Source organism: Coptis chinensis, chromosome 8 (genome assembly GCF_015680905.1).
Source record: "Coptis chinensis isolate HL-2020 chromosome 8, ASM1568090v1, whole genome shotgun sequence".
NCBI classification, from domain to species: Eukaryota; Viridiplantae; Streptophyta; class Magnoliopsida; order Ranunculales; family Ranunculaceae; genus Coptis; species Coptis chinensis.
The window spans coordinates 3,197,993-3,217,341 of record NC_141463.1 but is presented as its reverse complement, the minus strand read 5'-3'; the positions used below and the strand labels follow the sequence as shown (position 1 = coordinate 3,217,341).

The 19,349-nt window shown below is 43.3% G+C and overlaps 3 long non-coding RNA genes and 1 pseudogene across 3 annotated transcripts; all 4 read left to right on the top strand.

The window, feature by feature from the left end:
* Positions 1-806: 806 nt before the first annotated feature.
* Positions 807-2,414, top strand: LOC147479349 (uncharacterized). Its single transcript, XR_015204879.1, has 3 exons — positions 807-1,552; positions 2,032-2,178; positions 2,346-2,414. It is a non-coding gene; the product is annotated as an uncharacterized LOC147479349 (long non-coding RNA).
* Positions 2,415-3,827: 1,413 nt separating this feature from the next.
* On the top strand, positions 3,828-4,649 carry LOC147479348 (uncharacterized). Its single transcript, XR_015205327.1, has 3 exons — positions 3,828-3,864; positions 3,970-4,019; positions 4,095-4,649. It is a non-coding gene; the product is annotated as an uncharacterized LOC147479348 (long non-coding RNA).
* Positions 4,650-4,651: 2 nt separating this feature from the next.
* On the top strand, positions 4,652-5,894 carry LOC147479347 (G2/mitotic-specific cyclin S13-7 pseudogene; annotated as a pseudogene).
* Positions 5,895-9,774: 3,880 nt separating this feature from the next.
* LOC147479346 (uncharacterized) lies at positions 9,775-11,152 on the top strand. Its single transcript, XR_015204914.1, has 3 exons — positions 9,775-9,913; positions 10,131-10,183; positions 10,996-11,152. It is a non-coding gene; the product is annotated as an uncharacterized LOC147479346 (long non-coding RNA).
* The last annotated feature ends 8,197 nt before the right edge of the window (positions 11,153-19,349 follow it).

The following is a 19,349-nucleotide window of genomic DNA, read 5'->3' as shown; positions in this document are numbered from 1 at the left end:
GAGCATTCACAGCTGTGCAATGAGACAAGCCACACCGAACGAAGCATGTTATTGGATCACTAGATCTATTACAGCGATCCAAGCAGTTGGACATAGAGACAAGCTATGCTTTGAAGAGAAGCAACTGATTGGATCACAACATTCATTAGAACATCCACATCTGTACAATGAGACAAGCCATACTAAAAGCCGCGAAGCATGTGATTGGATCACTAGATCCATTACAACAGATCGCCAATTTGGATAATTAGACAAAGGCCATGTCCAAGAGAATAAGTCGGAGGATTCTAAATCAAAGCCACGAGGGAAGCCCAAAAGGTGAAATGCCAAAACTCTTCTTCACAATATGTTTTCCAAATTATCTATCGGTACATACATAGTGAGAAATTAACTAAAATTTTCTTTGAAAATGAACTTATTAGAAAATTCTACATTCTAAGGACAAAAGTACGGAAAACACAAAAGAAGAAACCAAATAATCCTACAAAGAAAATAACACATACTTCTCTCCCAAGAGCATCAAAGCCTGCACCAGTCCCCCAAAGATATCAACATCCAAGCTTTAAACCATGAAGGAAATTGGTCCATCTGTAATAAAGAAGAATACTATACCGGTTTGTTAAAAAGAAGGCACCCTCTAACTTAACTCACTACATATGTCGTTTTGTTTGGAACCCACAAAAATCTGATTTCGTTGTTCACCCTCAACAAGAAGATCTTTTATTGTGGAGAAAATGGGAAATGAGGATATTGTAAAGCGAGCTTTGGGGGCATTTCGAACAATTTCAAATTATCTAAACCTTCTATTGAAGAAAAGTCCTCTGCTTCTCCAGCGGGTTTTGTCTTAATCAAATTTTAATTTTCATCTAAATATTGATCCTGTGTAGTTGTATATTTGCTAGATTTATCCATGGCAATAAGAAAATGGGTGATAAAAGGTTGTTCCTTTTACAGCTTTCTGCAGAGCGAACAACATGACTTGCTGCTTCTGCAATGACTCCACAAAAGGATAAGAAAAGGTAATCCCTATGGATTACAAGTATATACTTATTGGTTTCCAGTCCATGCACATCTTTTTATCTGATACTGGTATCGTAATGAACTAGTGCAGGTACATAATCTTAATCTTATTTGTGTGTGTGTGTGTGTGTGTGTGTATGTTTTTTTCGCCATGGAGGAGGTGAGACACTGTTATATTTTTATTCATAGATTTGTCTTCATCTCTTTCAGATCCCTCTTCAGTTGTTTAGCGAAATTGAAATCCAATTCTTAGAAAGTTATTTGTAGTCAGATTGTTTTTCTTACTCTTGAAATACTCGGGGTTCTATCTACAAAACCCTTTCGCTGTTTAAACAAAAACGAGGCGACGAAAATCTGTTTCTTAAATATGTTCTTACAAATTTTATTTGATTGCTTACGTTTTCTTCCTTTAGTTTTGAGTTTGTTAAATCCGTGATTTTCCAAAAGAATTAGAGAAGCATGAGGATTAGAGATATCAAAGCTCATTGCAATGAACAAATTACAGACATGATGATCAACGGCGGCGATGAAGGTTAGTAGAGGTATCTGAAAATGGCTATTGGTATTTGGGGATTTCATGGGTTTTGTAATTTGAGTATTTGTGTGTATGCTGTGATAATTTAGCCATGTAGTGGGGCCTTTCCCACAACAATTTTGGATGTATTGTTTTTACTCTCTTTAATTAGTTTTTAATCTCTCTGTATTTTTTCATGCATATTTTCATACATGTATGAGGCATAACCTTTTCTAACCGGCATGATTTGTGCCAAATACATGTTGCTGAGTATAACACTATCCGCATTCAACTTAATACAATTAACATAAATCAAGGTGGAAGGTATGATCACTTTCCTAGGCGTAAGCCTCATTTACAATGAAAACTCCAACGGACTCGAAGTTATTCTTGAAATTTTTATTGCATCCCTAATCTATTGCATGTCTTCTCTCGTGTTGATGTAGGGCGGTTTGTATCAAGATTTGATGTGGCTAACTTAAGTCTTCTCATTGCAGTTTAGCTGTCCAAGATCTTTCTAATATAGTGAAGCCAGAGGATACTGTTACCGGCCTCGGCACATTTAGTGACACTTCTCATAGTTGCTCCCAAGTATTCACAGGACTGGTTGTCAATTAAGATATGAGACGTTGACTACTTACATGGTAAGTTCTCCTTTGTTTTTCGTTCCTTTTTTCCCTTTGTTTATGTTATTTTTTTTTATTGATTGAGAACTAAAGTAAATTATGTGTTGAAATTGAATTCTTTGTGGGATTATTTGTTAAGTAAATTCTTAGAAAGTTATTTGTAATCAGATTGTTTTTCTTCTTAGGTTCTTTCACACATCTAAAAGGGACTGGGCGTTTGCATTATCATGCTAGAATCTCAGAGGTTGTTAAGGTATGTCTGTTTACTTTTATCTTTTTCGAGTAACTGCGTGGCAATGAATAAGTTTAGAATTCATATATTTTTTTCTTAGACATCTGTGTCAATAATTACTTTGCAGAAACCGTGAAAAGTGGGTTTCTCACAACTGCTACCGCGATTGCCTCTACTGATAGGGTTATATACTAAAAGCATTACTTTTGTATTAACTCTAATTCCTTATATTTTGAATGAGAATCATATGGGCAAATGTTATGCATATTATATATGTTATTAGTTATATGCATATGTCTAATACTTTATGTTGTAGATGATATGGTGTGAACACACAGAAGATCATATCATCAGTACCTTATAAAGTATAAGTAATCGTTCACAACCTAGATGGATTTGGACAAACCATTGGTACAGTTGTAGTATAATCTGGTATTAGTCTATCTTGACTATAAGATTACACTAGTACACTTTGTGTGTATTGAACAGGACCTAGTGAGGTTGTTTCTCCTTATACTGACTATATAAGAGAACAAACGCCTCTGTTATTATGGATGCTTGTCCTTCTAATCCGGATATAATAACGGACACTTACATGCATTGTACATTACTTTAAATCATTAATGAGTGAGATTCATTTGTGAATCAACAAACTTGATGGATTGGGTAATGACATTGTATGTAAGGTGTGCTGTTGATTATAGAAGGAACTGTCCCGCAAGAAGTCGGGTTGATGATGTCCCCTTGAGGAGCTCAAAAAGATTGTCATGTAAACCCCGCAGTGGATTTATTCGACATGACAATGAGGTTAAGTGGGTACTACTCAAGGACATAAGAAGTTGATTAATGTAGTTGTCGAATCCTTGACTTAATCAACGGACATTCGATATCTTAAACACGGGGAGATCAACGAGCATATAATATGGAGCCCATAAACGCTGACATGTAATTTGGGATTAGGGCGGCAGTGCAATAATGGCCTTTAGTGGAATAAGCCATTTGTTGACGGACTTGGGTCGTGTGTTCGAGGAGAACATGGGAAGCCCAAGCCCATCAAGAGGCCCAACCCTAATTTCTCCTCATGGTCCTTGTTGTAGCCTATAAATAGAATACTCTTTCTCTCTGGCCGAAATTCACTATTCATTAGATTAGAAAAAAAAGGCAAGAAAAGTAGATCTGAATTCATTTCTGATCTTGGGAGAAAGAAGGGGGTTGGTAGATCATTGTCCACACAACGTCCAATCTATTCTAAAGGAATACAACAGAAGATCAAGAGGTTGATTTCGGATTCATAAAGCTTGGATTCTCAGAGTTATCAAAACCGGATCTGAAAAGGTATGTTCTCCAATCACAAATCGTGGACACCCATTAATTCCGCTGCGCGTGGTGTTCGCGATTTGTAGAAATATTGATTCTGAAAATAACGGTTCCTACATCTACGGCTCTCCCCTGATCTACGGTTTCATGGCATGGTAGTGATATAATAAATTTTAATCGATTGTGTACTACTCATAATCCTGGTATTACTATAACATTTTGATGTTCTTTGAAAGTTGGAATTTCTTGGTATGAATTAGGAAACTTGAAATTTTTGGGTTCAGAAGATCATTCATGGATGCAGTTAGAGGTAAACTAAACATTCAACATCTGATTGAGTTGTTATGTTGATTAAATTTTAAAAGAGTTATTATTCGTTCTACAGAAAATTGACAGTTAAACGATGTAGCCCAGTCGGCAACTCTGTGAGTATACATCTTTCATTCAATTTAACAACTGCAAAGAACAAGAACCGTTATTTGCAGAGAGAGAGAGAGAGAAAGAGAGAAGTGGAGAATAGAAAAGAAGGTGGCGAATTCAAGTTCTGAAGAAGGCGGTGGTTCCCGTCTACAGATTCTAATATCATCAGTGATTTCAACTTTTGGAGGTGTTTTTGGTCTGAAGCAATTTCAAGAACAAGAAAACAAAGAAATGGGTTCAAGACCTATTGTTCCAAACCAACCCAGAGGAGGGGCAGTAATTGTAGGTAGAGGAAAGCACAAGGCTGGTGCAGTTGAAGGAAATAATCGATGAGCACTCATAAATGTAACAAATAGAGGTGTTGATGGAAGAGGCATTGATGCAAAGCCAATTACTTGCCCAGTAACGAGGAATTTCTGCGCACAGATACTTTCCAAACCATAAGAGACCATCACTGAGAATAACAATAAGAAACAAATTGTTGTAGTTGTTGATGGTCCTATTGTTGGAAAAGAAGTTGCTGCAGAAGGAAGGTTGCTCAAGAAGAATATTCTTGTGAGGCCAAAGCCTGAGAAGGTTATTGAGATTAGTCCTGATACTGAAGAAGAAAAATCAGAAATTCGTAGACAGTCTATAGAAGCTCCGTCGAAGAAGAAGAGGGTTCATACCCTTACATCAGTTCTAACTGCTCGAAGCAAGGTTGCTTGTGGTATAACCAATAAGCCAAAGGATGCCATTATCGATATTGATCACGATAGATCCGATAATCACTTGGCAAGTACGTGGACTATGTAGAGGATATATACAATTATTACAAACTTGCTGAGAATTCGAGCCGAGTTCACGCCTACATGTATACTCAGCATGAAATTAATGAGAAGATGAGGGATATTCCCATGGAATGGTTAATTGAAGTTCATAGCAAGTTTGAACTCATGCCTGAAACTCTATATCTTACAGTTCATATAGTCGATCGATACCTTTCCATGAGATCAGTTTCAAGGAAGATTTTGCAGTTAATAGGCATGAGTGCCATGCTCATAGCAAGCAAATTTGAGGAGATTTGGGCACTTGAGGGTTAATGACTTTGTTTGCATTGCGCATGATGCCTACTGCAGAGCCTTGATATACATGCAATAGAAAGTTGATTAAGGGAAAGCTTGAATGGAGCTTAATTAATAATCCCAACACCATATGTCTTCCTTGTCGCGATATATAAAGGCTGCCATGGTCCCGATCGGGAGATGGAGAACATGATATTCTTCTTGGCAGAGCTGGCCTTGACTCAATATGAGTTGATATGGTACTGTTCATCACTGGTAGATGCTTCTGCAGTCTATGTTGCACGTTGTACCTTGAACAAAACCCCTTTTTGGGATGAAACTCTGAAGCATCACACTGGTTTCTCTTAATCACAGCTTCTAGATTGTGCCAAGATGTTGGCTCACTTCCACTCGGTGGCTAACGAGGACAGGCTCCAAGCCATTCGCAATAAGTATACACATCCTCTTCATGGCGCAATTGCTCTACTGCCACCAACTAAATACCTTTTGAATTGATCCAGTTTACCACTAAATGGCGTGTGTAGTCGATGACATGTTATTGTTTCTGTAATGACCAGAGTTAAGATTGTGTCCTTGTGCAATCAATAACACTTTCTTTTTAGTATGATAGGCGCAACACCAACGCTCTAGATAACTGTAAGGAAGTAGTAGGTATTGAAGTGGATCATAGGTATTGTAATGACCAGAGTTTTCTTTCCCAGTGTGTGTCCTTTTGTGTATGTTTGATATCCAACTTCAAGATATAAAGGAAGTAGTTATTTGTTGGTTGTTCAAAAAAAAAAAAAAAACTCTGTGGGTGTTTCTTTACTTCATACCGGTTAATGGGTATGTTTTGGTTTTAGTTTCAAAGTACATTACAGTTGACACATTTCACTCTATGTGCCAAGTACAATGGATTTCTCATTCAGTTTTGCTTATTTGTCTAACCTTAGTTTACCTCTCTTAGTAATAAACTTTTCCAAGGTAAAGACAGTCGTGCAGAACACTCTGTGTCACGTAAGCTTTCATAAGATTTTTTTTTCACCACGTGCAGAGCATGTGCATGATTGCTAGTCCTTATAAGGAAACAATATAACATAATATAATGAATGAAATATATACGTACATATATGCAGACGAGCTTGGGTTTTTTGATTATTTGATATTCTAACCCGAGCCCAACCCGAAACTAAGTCGGGTTTGATTTTATAAAACCAAGCCCGGACCACGAATCTAAAATGTTAGTCCAGGACCAACAAAAATTGGGTTTTAGCCCATCGAGCTTGGGCTAACCCGACCCAAGTCATTCTCATCATCACAGCCTTGAGGATTCATCACTGGTTGGGCCATTTCAGAGTTTTTCATGTAGGACTTTAGCTGTGGCCAAGACATAAACTCGCCATATTCCACTGGGACGTAAAACTACTACTATACATAAGGTTTCAATTCAGTACTATTAGTTTGGCCTAGTTTGTTTGTTTTTTTTTTTCCAAATATTTAGAGGATTAAGGCTGACCCACACTAGTTACATCGAAGGACCCTAGCCCGAAAGCTTATCAATCCCGGAGGGACACGAGCCCGAACTTACATTGCCCAAAAGCTAAAAGGAACCCAACCTAACCTAACTCGAAGGCTCTCGCTAGTGGCGCCCAGTTTGAGCCACCCAACTGCCTCTACCTTCTCCAGCTTGGGCTAACCCGACCCAAGTCATTCTCATCATCACAGCCTTGAGGATTCATCACACTGGTTGGGCCATTTCAGAGTTTTTCATGTAGGACTTTAGCTGTGGCCAAGACATAAACTCGCCATATTCCACTGGGACGTAAAACTACTACTATACATAAGGTTTCAATTCAGTACTATTAGTTTGGCCTAGTTTGTTTGTGTTTTTTTTTCCAAATATTTAGATGGTTAAGACTGACCCACACCGGTTACATCGAAGGACCCTAGCCCGAAAGCTTATCAATCCCGGAGGGACACAAGCCCGAACTTACATTGCCCAAAGGCTCATCAACCCCAAAGGGAACCTAACCTGAAGGCTCTCGCCGACGCGCCAGTTTGAGCCACCCAACTGCCTCTACCTTCTCCATGAAGACTTGCTTTCACTCCTTGGTCCATTTATCATAGGTGGCACGAGCCCGAACTTACATTGCCCGAAAGCTTATCAACCCCCGGAGGGACACGAGCCCGAACTTACATTGCCTGAAGGCTCATCAACCCCGAAGAGAACCTAGCCCGAAGGCTCTTGCCGATGCGCCAATTTGAATAGACCGAACCGCCTCCACCTTGTCCATGAAGACTTACTTTCGCTCATTGGTCCACCTATCATAAGTGGCATCCTTGTCACTAGCCCGAAGGCTGACCTGGCCTAAAGGCCCATCACATAATTACACAAGGAAGAAACCACAACCAATACTTGATGGGATTCGAACTTGCAACTTCTCTAAGAGGGGTACCCAACCAATCGGGCTAAAATCTCGTTTGTAAAAACTGAGGGGACGAAAATAATTTCTAAATTGGCCTATGCCGGAACATATATAATTTAACCTGCCCATCTTAACTCGAAACCTTATCAAAGTTAGACACAAATTCAAACTTGAATCGCATGGTGAGATTTCAGGGGAACACCCGAGTCAGTTAAACCGACAATTGACAAGTGACAACTACTACAACTATTTCTCAAATGTCCTTTTCTTTAGTACTCAGTTCGGTTGAGTCCTGCTCTACTTGATACTTGGAAGTGATTTAGCCTAGTGTAGACAGACACACTGATATGGATCGGCCCTGACTTTTTCAAGTTCCTAGTCATCGGTGAGCTTATTGAAGAACAAAAACATGATCAAACTTGAGAATTGGAAACACACTGATCGATCATTATGAGATGCAGTTGGAAAAAAAAAAAGTCCTAACAAAGGAATATAGCAGCATACAATTTCCGGGTGAATGGTAAGTTTCTGGATGGAAAGAAGTTCCAAGACTTAGACCCAAATCGACTATAATATCGTCCTTCACTCCGTTGTAAAAGCTGTGGTGAGAGGAAGATGTTGAGAAAAATTCTGAACCCTCGGCACTGGAATCCATTAAAATATCGCAGGACCAATGTTTTGCTGTACCAATTTCACACGACCGATTCTGAACTACATCTAAATCTATCTATTTATATGTATGATCTGTGCCTGGAAAAAATTGAACGGCCAGCCAGTTGGTAAAACTAAACAAACAATCCCCATACTCCATGATCAATAATTGAGGGGTGCTTATCTTCATTCGCTACATTTAACATGCAAAAATGCAACTTTGTGGTATATACCATAACATGCAAGTAGAAGAACAAGGAATGGCCTAAATGATTCTATCTAAAGAGGGTTTGGATTCTGCATCCCAACATGAAGACAACGGTTCAGAGCATTTTTTTCAAGTTATATTCAAGATTCAACCAGTAGTTCACTGGCAGCACCTCCCAAACAAATGGAATTAGGCTTCATAATCAAATGAGTTGCTTTAATTTAAGAAGACTACTTGAGAGATAGTTGGTCAGGTTACTCGTGGCAAAAGGTGCAGACTGAATTTCCAAATGTTGGCAATTCAGATAATCGTTGAGGGAAATCATTTATGCCATTCACACACTGACAAACACACACAAGCACAAAACGAATCCGCATTGGCTCGCTCTATATTGGTTGCAAAGGCATGAGCTCAAATAATTCCTAGAGCAAAAAAATAAAAATAATCATAAAAATCCTACAGCAACTTCAGCACAGATGGAACTATAAGGCCAGTGCAATGCACCTAAGATAATCCATCTGTGTGATTATGTCAAGGATGGAATCATTACTTTAGGCATCATGTTTGTTTTGCATTAAATTTCCCTAGAAACAGAGTTTCTTCTCCTAACTCAAAGTTTGCACGCTATATATGTGAATATGTGTGCTAATATTGTTGACAAAGTTAACGCATGACCCTCTTGCCAGATCCTATCTTATTCAGTAGTTGTGAAGATTTTATTTCTACTATAGATAGTTATTCCATTTAGATGTATACTTGTATTGCCGTCATCAAATTTTCACATCCTTGAATAATCTGCTCTTTATTGGAATAACCAAATACTCTACTCATTTACATGACGATCTATACATCCAATGCCAGTTCCTATGTCCAGCAACATACTTCCGTCGAACCTTGTTTTGTTTAAGCAAATTCTAACCATAAGATGCTTATGACTTGATTTTGTGCAAGGAGTTGGACACTTGGACACATCATTTTAACCAAAAATCCCGCGACAATGCTCCATATTCCATTTGTGTCTAGGCCGTGTCCAAACCGTGCCTAGCTAGGCCGGCCACGTCAATATGTGCTGGCAGATAGTCTCGAATTTTCCTTGAGACGCGTCATTGGAGATTCCTGCCCATTATGGTGTTATACATTTATGTCGATTATAAGCATTACTGGAAAGTTTGAAAATGATATGATTTCCTTTCCTCAAATTCTCCGCTAGTTGTTGACATTCACGCCTATATATCCTTCTATGTTGTGCTTGTTTCAAGCAAATTGTTTGAGAAAGGAGGAGGCTAGCTTGAATCTGCGTTCTTTCTTTGTAGTATTCACTTTTTAGAAACAAGGTCGATAGGAGATTTAAGTGCCTCATTTAGATTAGCTCAACCATTCACAGTTCCATGGAGGAGCAAGAGATGTCCTTATTATTGTCTAGGAGCAACAGAACATATCGACTTCAGAGAGTGTGGTATAACTTTAATGTTTTCTGTTCACATATTTGTATATATTAGGATTATGTAATTAGCCTTCCGCTCCTTGATAGCTCTGGCTTTCAAGAAGTAATTCCTAAGAATCCTAGATCTAATAATAGTCTAATTACTTCTAGAAAAATGCTGGATATAATTAAATTATAAAATGAACGGGTTTTTTATATAACGAAGCTGAAATCTCATTCTTTTTTTCAGGTATTATCAAACGCTTTGAATCTCAAATGGGACTGGGTGGTATCGGAAATGAGGTATAACCATTTTGACATGTCATATACTTCATGGATCCTCGTTACCTATTCCTAACTATTAAAATTTGAATTTGTATGAGCTTACTCGCCAGTATACTATAGTGATCGTGTGCAATATAATATTAATTTTCAATGATCTAGCAAGTGATTACTTTGTATTTTGATAAGCTATTCCCTTGCTCAGACATTGAAAGAAGAAGCCAAAAACTTTTGCTCTGTGTTTTAATGAATTGGTTGCAGGGGATTATTCTGTTATACCATAAGTCCGTTCATAATTTCTTCTAAAGTGAGGCTCTCGCTTCTGATATGAAGTGGCCAACGAACCATGGTCCTAGTCCCTCTGATGAGGCAAGTGTTTGAAGACCGACTTTCTTATTTTTTACAAGGTTATTGATGGTTTCGCATATTGGTATTTCCCTTTTGACTGGTGAATAGCCAAAATTACCTTAACATGTGTTTGCCATTTCTAACTGAAATTATTTTCCCATGTACATTGTAGAATCGTATTCCATGAGAAGGCAAGGGACACTCTTTGCACGTTCCAACCCTTGGTCTATTTTTCTAGCCTTAACGTTAGGGCAGCATGCATACATATTTCGGTGTGATGAAAAAAAAAACTTTAGGTCAAAATTTTCTATAAAGATCGTCCAAGAAGTTTATATTCTGGCTAAGTAAACTCCTCAATATTTACTATTTCACTAGCCTGAGATAGTGAGATGAACTAAAACTCCCATGTTGAGTTGGATATTTTAGAATTGAAGTATAAAAGAGCTATGTTACGGTGAATTAATTCAGACTGTACCGTTCTACAGGGACTGGAAAAAAACAGGCAGAGGATGTGGAGCGATAACCTTTCTCTTCATTGTCAACCAGTTTGGAGCTTAATCTAGTGGAGACACTTTAGAATAAGCACCGGCAGAAGACATCTACCAGAGAATTCATGTCGTCTCATGGCCAAAGAAGCAGCTTGTAAAGGAGCGTTTTAGTTTTCTCCTGATTACAGTAGAGGAGGACGAGATGGGTTTGGATTTTGGATGTGACCGAGGTCGCTGTGAGCGAACTGCCTACGTATCTTCTCTCGTTTTTTCCTTTTCTTGGGGAGAGAAGAATCAGGTCCGACGTAGTTCCAGTAGGTGGTATTTATAGGATTCTGGGAGTGGAGATCCTTCGGACACGCAAAACCCTTTGTGTACAAATGTAGGGCAGAGATCGTGAATGAGTGCTGGAGTGGTTTTGGTGTAAGTCGTGCTCTGATTGGGAGTTGGCGCGGTAGTCCCTATTTCCCGGTGGTGGGAAATACAAATAAGATTTTGGCAATGATTACATCCGGGGGGGGCTCGCCTCCTCGGCAAAGTGTTCGATCGAGGTATCTTTGTTCGCACCACCTACTTGTAAAGAAGGAGTCGCCGCAGATCGGTCTTGGAGGTCGATCGTTGAGGTCGCTTGTGCTTCGTCTGCAATGTTCCTTAGTGGGGATATTGCTCCCCTACACAGCCCCCTCTCAGTAGAATGGCTGGGTTCATGCAGGCGATCTGCTGAGAGAAGACTCAACACTTGGGTGAAGCATGAGCGAGCTATGGAGGTTGTTCGTTTGGGATGCCACCGAGTTGGAAACTTGTAGCAAGGTGGTTTTGGTGGGAAAGAAAAATGTTGCGGTTACCGCACGCGATGAGAATCATAGCAGTTGAAAGGAGTCGTGTCGCCGCCGGTATTCGAAGTCGAAAAAACAGGTTCCTTGGACACGTGTGTGTAGGGCTATATCATAGGCGAAATCATAACTTCTTAGAACCGAACAGCGGTTGTGCAAAATCAAAATCGAGGCAACCAAAAGGCATTTCCAGCTTCTTCTTCCGCAAAACGCAAGTTTGGGGCTTTGCAGCGAGTGCTTTCATTCTTTGCTTGCTTTTCATTTTCGCTTTGCTTTCTTCTCGCTCCAAAGAGGGTTTGTTAAGTTGGTAGGTCGTGTTAGGTTATAGGGTTTAAGGTTTGGTGATTCGAGAATAAGGTGATATTACAATGTCGGATTCGATGACACTTTCGTTCGAAGAGGTACGGGAGGTTTCAATCGAAATGGGAGAGTATGAAGAAGAGAATGAGGATTCGTTGAGCCGGTGATGGTCGGACCAGAAGTGGAAGAAGAAGTTAGGATAGAGGAGGTTAATAGCCGATCCGGGTCGAGGGATGAGGTGGCTAGCGATGCGCCCGGTCGAGGAGAGATGATGACGCCAGTGACCTACCCCTAAAGAGTAGATCGGCTGCCGCCGCCCGGTTCTGCGAAAGCAGCGATGGGATTAATGTGCCCGACACGGAAATATACGAACCTAGGTTGAGTGAAAATGTTCAGTAGTGAGGGGTACAAGCCTCCAATGGTGGAGTAATCATATGTGAAGGTCACCGAGAGCCGCCTCATGCAAAATACCGCTCGAAATTGGTTTGTGACTTCTTGAGTCATTGTGGGAAGTCTCCATGTCGGTTCGTTGGCAACACCTGGCGACTATTTAAGGTGTTCAATCCATTGAATGCGAGCCGGGAATTCCACATAGGTGTGTCCGACATAATAGAGCATTACGTAATGAGGCGGTCCGTAATCGAACTTTAGTTTGCAAACCATGCCGACGCCAGCGTCTCGCGGCTTGATGGTGTAAGCAATGAGGCCCGGACGAGGGAGGTCGTTGTTGCTAGTGGGCAACCACCGCGCTAGTGGATGTAGGTTCGCGAACTAGGATGTGTAGTCTAGCCCGCTGGGTAGGCTTGTCTTCCTCTTGTTGTTTTAGTGGGTGAGCCAATCGCTTCTTAACCGGTTCATCTCTTTGTTTTGTTTGCGAGATATTCCCCGCGGCGGACTCGAATCGATCGTAGGGAGATAGAAAGGTTCGCGACGGTTGAGTCGGGAAGAAAAGCGAGCTAAGCTTCCGAGTTTGCTCGCTTCTTTGAGGAAAAAGGAGGTGCCGCGATCCGGAGAAGAGAAAGGTGCAAAAGGAGCGCCGCTTAAGTCGAACGGCCGGGGTGATGGAGAAGCCGCATAAGTGATCTGATAACAGGAGGACCGAGACGGGCGCTGCGTGGCGTCTCGAGGCGCGCCCCCCGTTGTGGAGGCTACGGGCCGGTAGCTCGAGCCATCCCCGAGGATCGACCATTGATGCTCCCGTGGAGTTGGAGATCAGAAGCTTTATTTCCTCCTGTGGGTAGGTGAAGAAGAGGAGAGCTGAAGTGGTCGAGCCGAGGGAGCTCGAATGGCTAAAGTGGTGCAACATGCCCCGGGGAGGGCTCTAAAGTGGAGGAGGTGGTGCTAGCGCTGGCGCCGTCGGGCGGCCCCCGAAAGCGGAGTCATGGACTTGGCTACCTTCGCGCGGGATCTAGTCCGCCTCGACGAGGACGGAACTTCACCGCTAGTGAAAGCGGGGCTCCCCGTAAGGCGAAAGTGGAAAAGTGGCCGTGGGTGGCGGACACCGAGGCCCAATTTGTGTACCGACGAAAGCACGAGGGCAATAATCAGAAAGCGCACCGACCGCAGCCTTCGTGTCGAGAGTAAGGTAGCGCCCGTTTTTTGGAACAGATCGCCTCGGACGGGAACCGCAAGGAATTGGATGAGAAGGGATCATGATACCATACGCCGGATGGAAATCGCGCATAATGTCCGGGTAATGCGTAGAATTATCGTCCGTTAGTATAGCATGTTAACCTATGTTCGTTGCTTTGATCCGTTTGCATGTGTGCATTGTGGCGGCTTTGTCACCGCTTCCAAAAGTTGAAAGAGATTGCACCTGATTATTTGAAACGGATAGGAGTCCGTCTTTGAAGTTGACGGAAGAGCTAAAAAACGTCAGACGCTGCGCCAAGATGGAGCGTGATGAGCTCGAGGGTCCGGTTCGGGAAGGCACATGTAGCTCGACTCTGTCCGAAGATGCCGAAAGACAACGGAAGCCGGAAGATCCGGGCGAGAAGCTAGAAGGAGCGGAAGGTAACGTTCGTGCCGCAACTGTGGAAATTGGGAGGCTGAACGATTATGCCCTCCACTGTAAGAAAGTTGCTCAGGACGCTACTAAAGGCGCATTTACGATCCGGATGTCTTGACTCACGGAGATCCGAAATGGATTACAAAGCTTTGAAGGAGGAACACGCACGCTGCACGTCCCGTACCACAGTGGAACAGGTACGAGGAGACGTCGGTGGGGCGATTGGGTCCTCCTTGATCATGCCAGAAACCGTGGTGTCCGTCGAAGCCGGAACTGTTGCCGACGCTTGTTGATGAGTTTAAACTGGGCCGGGATATCGCTCGAAGTGGAAGCGGAGGGCTCACCGAGGTTGATGAAGCCGTTTGAGCTGTGAATCGACTGCGGGTGCCCATGGGCGAGCTGTGAATTTATTTTTGTTTCTTGCCGCCTTATATCTTTGGATACAATAAAATGGTTTCACAGGGTAACCTGGCGCTTCGCTTTTTGTGTTGTTAGACTATGCTCTTGGCCGGTGGTACCCCGCTAATTCGGGGTAACCATGTGATGTTACTATTTGTGTAGCCGGGTTGGATTTTACGAGTAGTCTCGAACTTCGGCTAAACAACGACCAGATGAGAAAAACCGGTAAACCAGTCGCCCCTTTGTTTTCATCACGGTCTATCTTTGGCTATTTGTTTTGCTTTGTGTGCTTGACTCGTTTGTTTGATCATAGTTGTTTGTGATTAGATCGCGCGATAACAAAACGCGTGGTGGATGCATTCGCGGTGACCACTTTTCTTGATGATGACCGTAAGCTTGGATGAAGCGCCCCGCTGTTGGTTATACCGACGAGTTATTGTTCGAATCATGTATTGATTACTACAAACCGAAGTGTTTCTTCACGTGCGTGACACGTGTAGGGAGGTGAGGGGTTCAGGGGACATAATGATGGCGGGCAGATGGCGTTTGGCGTCTCAAGGCAATTATGAGGCGCCTAGGAAAAGACGTTGCCTAAGGAATATAAACGGTTCCTCGCATACCATCAAGGTATTTGGCCATCGTTGAGTCTGCGCTGCTCTCTGTCTTCTTCGCTCTACCCTGTCGCCGTGCTCTGCTCTTCTTGCTTCTTCACCAGGTATGTGGTTTCTTCTTTGTACATGTTATTCCGTTTGAGAAATACCCGGAGTAAGCTTTAGCTGACGCCGTGATATCTTTGTTGCTAGGTTAGACCATGGCTAGATGTCGCGCGTATGCGAGAGAAACGTCACCGTTGATAATGGAGAAAATGGAGTTTGAACGTCATGTTCATGGCGATCGGGGGAAGAGAAAGGTTGCTGATGGGGAAACGAAGAATCATAAACGACCGAGGAGAGATAGTCGCCACCGGGCGCGGCATTGTGGTTCGGTCGCCACAACGGTAAAGCGAAACTCCGGGTCGCTCGCTGGGAAATAACGAAGCTGGGGCAAGGTCGCCCAGTCACAGGTGAGAGGTCGTCCCCGCAATGTAAGGATGTGGGGCGCGAATTCTACTACCTTGGGAAGACGGGGAAGAAACGGATGGTGAAACGTTCGATCAGAAGCTTCCACTTTCCCCCCATAGCGACTAGCGTTCTGAAGGGATTGTGCTAGATGGTGATAAAGCAGAGGTGGAGGACGAGGACATGGGGACACTACTGGGGACGATGGATATGGTCGCTTGTTTGGTGAGCTCTTGATACCTTAAGCTGTTGTGCCGACTTCCGGGGGAGTCTGGTGTTCTAACTTTGCTCATACAGTTTCTTGCAGGGTATGATAAGCTGAAAGATGCCGCTCAACGGTGATCGAGACTAGTGGTAGCCCTCACGCGGAGTCGGGTTGATCGCGAGCTCGCGGGGGGTGGACAAGAAGAAACTAGAAGTGATGTCCACCAAGTACGAGCGTAAATTTCTTGAAAACGCCGTCTTGGTGGACGGATATGACTGAGCTGGAAAGGGAATTGTCATTGCTTATCGCGAAGAAATGTCAGAAGGTGGCGCGAAAAGCGAAGAAGGCGATATCTTGAAACTGTATAAGCCTATGCCGCTACTGACGAAAAAGTATGACACGAGGAAAACGATGGCGGCAGCGAGGAAGGAAAGCCCGAGATGCGTGTGATCTTGAGGTCGATTCGCATATCTTTTCGACCGACTAAGCGCGGGGAAGACAAACATGTCATTCTACCGAATTGAAAAGGTGATCTTCATTTAACTCTGTTGGTCTTGAGTTGTGAGTGTAGTCTGCATTTCTCTCTCTTATACGAGAGCAAACAATAGAGCTGTGTTTTCAGGCTTGCCCGAAAGCGATTCGGCATTTTCATTGAACCGGGTTTCCACGAAAGTGGCGGTTCAATACTTGGTGAATTTTTGTAATGATCATCGATCTGGATTTCCTGGGTAATCCCAGCAGATCAGTGGATGTATTTGCTATGACGTATGGTCATATAATGTTATTGTGAATGTGTATGCATGCTGCCGTGTCCTTGTGTGTAACTAGCAGCCTGACTCTGATTCTAGAAATATGCGTCCTGTCATGTAGTCAGCCCTAGAAGTAGAGGTCGTTAATGTGACAGGAATTGGAGAGGCTATGGTGCCTGTGAGCTCCGGAGAGCGTTTGCTCGCGGAGAGCGTTCTCGTGTGGTCGATTCTAGAAATATAGGGCCTCGTCGTAACAAGACTTGGAAAGGCTGTAGAGCCGGTGAGTTCCAAAGAGCTGTATGCTTTCGCTGAGAGGCGTTTCTCGTGTAGTCGATCCTAGAAATATAGGTCCCTCGGCGTAACAAGAATTGGAGAGGCTATGTAGCCGAAAGCTCCCGAGAATGCGTTTCCGGCGAGGCGATCTCGCTTTAGTCGATCCTAGAAATATAGGTCCTCGACGTTACAAGACTTGGAGAGGCTAAGTAGCCTGTAAGCTCCTGAGAGCTGTCTGCTCGCTGAGAGCGTTCTCGCTTTAGTCGATCCTAGAAATATAGGTCTTCGACGTTACAAGAATTGGAGAGGCGAAGTAACCTCAAGTCGAGCTCCCTGAGAGCTTTCGCCCGAAGGCGTTAGCTGTAAAAGCTTTAGTCGATCCTAGAAATATAGGTATTCGACGTTACAAGAATTGAAGAGGTTAAGTAGCCTGTAAGCTCCTGAGAGCTGTCTGCTCGCTGAGAGCGTTCTGGCTTTAGTCGATCCTAGAAATATAGGTATTCGACGTTACAAGAATTGGAGAGGCTAAGTAGCCTGTAAGCTTTACTAATACAATTAAATGGAGTAGATAGTATCAGTCAGCACAAAAACTTTTCTGACATTAATGTGAACAAAAGATTTACAACATGAATGGCGCTACTGGTAAAATTTCTTTAGTAAATAGGTATTCCAAGGTCGAGGTAACATCTTCCCCTCTTGGGTTTTGATCCAGTATGCTCCATTGCCTACGACGCGCTCCACAATGTAGGGACCTTCCCATGTGGGTGCTAACTTGGAGTCGTCTTGCGTCTTTTTCAGCACTAGGTCGCCAGGCTGAAAAGACCTAGGATGAACTCGCTTGTTGTAGGAGTTTTTCAGAGTTTGCTGGTAAGATGCGAGTCTGATGGCGGCTAAATCCCGTCTTTCTTCCAACAGGTCGACTTCTCGTGCTAACACGGAGTCGTTGAGTCCCGACTCCACAAGTTCCGGAAATGAAGTCGGGTGATTGTCGGGCCGGTGGGAATTACGGCTTCGAGCCATAACATAAGGAGAATGGTGACTCACGGTCTTCGATCGAAATGTGGTGCGGTGAGCCCATAGGATATTTTCCAACTGATTTGGCCATTGGCTCTTGTTCTTTTCAATCTTTTTCTTCAAATTTTCCAAGATTGCTTTATTATTGGCTTTGGCATGGCCATTACTCTGAGCGTACTGTGGAGTAGAGAACGCATGAACGATCTTCCACTTGGCTAGAAACTCCTTGACTGTTCTGCCTTTGAACTAAGGCCCATTGTCCATTACTAGTGTATGTGGCAAACCAAATCTAGTGATGATGTGAGTCCAGATGAAGTTTCTAACATGTGACTCTTTGACGTGTGCTAGAGGAATGGCCTCGACCCACTTAGTGAAATAGTCGGTCGCAGCTAGGACAAATCGGAAGCCCGTACTCTTCTGTGGGATGAATGGTCCCATGATGTCCATGCCCCACATGTGAAATGGCCACGGGCTCGTTATGATGATCAGTTCGCGAGCAGGTTGGATGATATTGTGACCAAATGTTTGACACTTGAGACATTTGAGGACGTATGCCTTGGCATCGATCTGCATCCGGGGCCAGAAATATCCTTGAGAAATGGCCTTGTGGGCTAATGAGCGACCGCCGGCATGATTTTCGCATTCTCCTTCGTGGATCTCTGCAAAAATCAACTGACCCTGTTCCGGAGTAATGCACCGTAAGTGCGGGCCAGCGGCGGACTTCCTGAACAACTTGTTCTGGAGTAAGCAATAACGGCGTGCTTGATACGGGACTGCCGCCTTGATGGTATCTCCTCGTGGAGCGTCGGCCGTGCGGATATAGTCAATGATGGGCTGCATCCATGTTAGACTCAACCGAGTGGCGAGAGGAAAATAGGTCGCTTATCATCAAAGTGTGCTCAACTTGGTAGCGAGGTCGATCGGCGACTTCTATGAGTAGTTGTCGGGGCGCAGTCGGGTCCGGGTAGCCAGTGCACGCTTAGGATCGATCTCTCGTGGACGGTTCTCCTCCCGCAAGAAATGGCGATATGTACCGCTTAAAAGAAGGCAATAACCGATGAACGACCAAGATACTTGGAAAGGTTACCTTCATGGGTAGTGTACTCTTTTTGCAATCCGGGCGACCCACGACCATGCGAGTCACTAAAGACTTGGATCGCCGACTCCAATGCAATGTCATACGAAGTCCCGATTAAAGCCTCGTGACTCCGCCGTTATTGAAGTTCGCGGTCGATCGCGGACGACTTTTCTATCATATCCCCATCGTGAAACTAAGACGACTCTATGCCGCCCGCCGAGGTTACTAGAGCCGCTCTACAAAAAGGGACCCGATCGATTTGACACGCCGCTTTGCGTCGAAGTCGGCTTCGGTCCCTAACCGATCATCGACGGGGAAGTCTGCTAGGAAATCTGCGACGACGACCTTTTCCTCGAGTTCAGTTGCACGAACTCTACGCGGTGCTTTCGCCGAGCTCTTCGCCCAAACGCCATTCGAGTAGTCTTGTTTTTCTT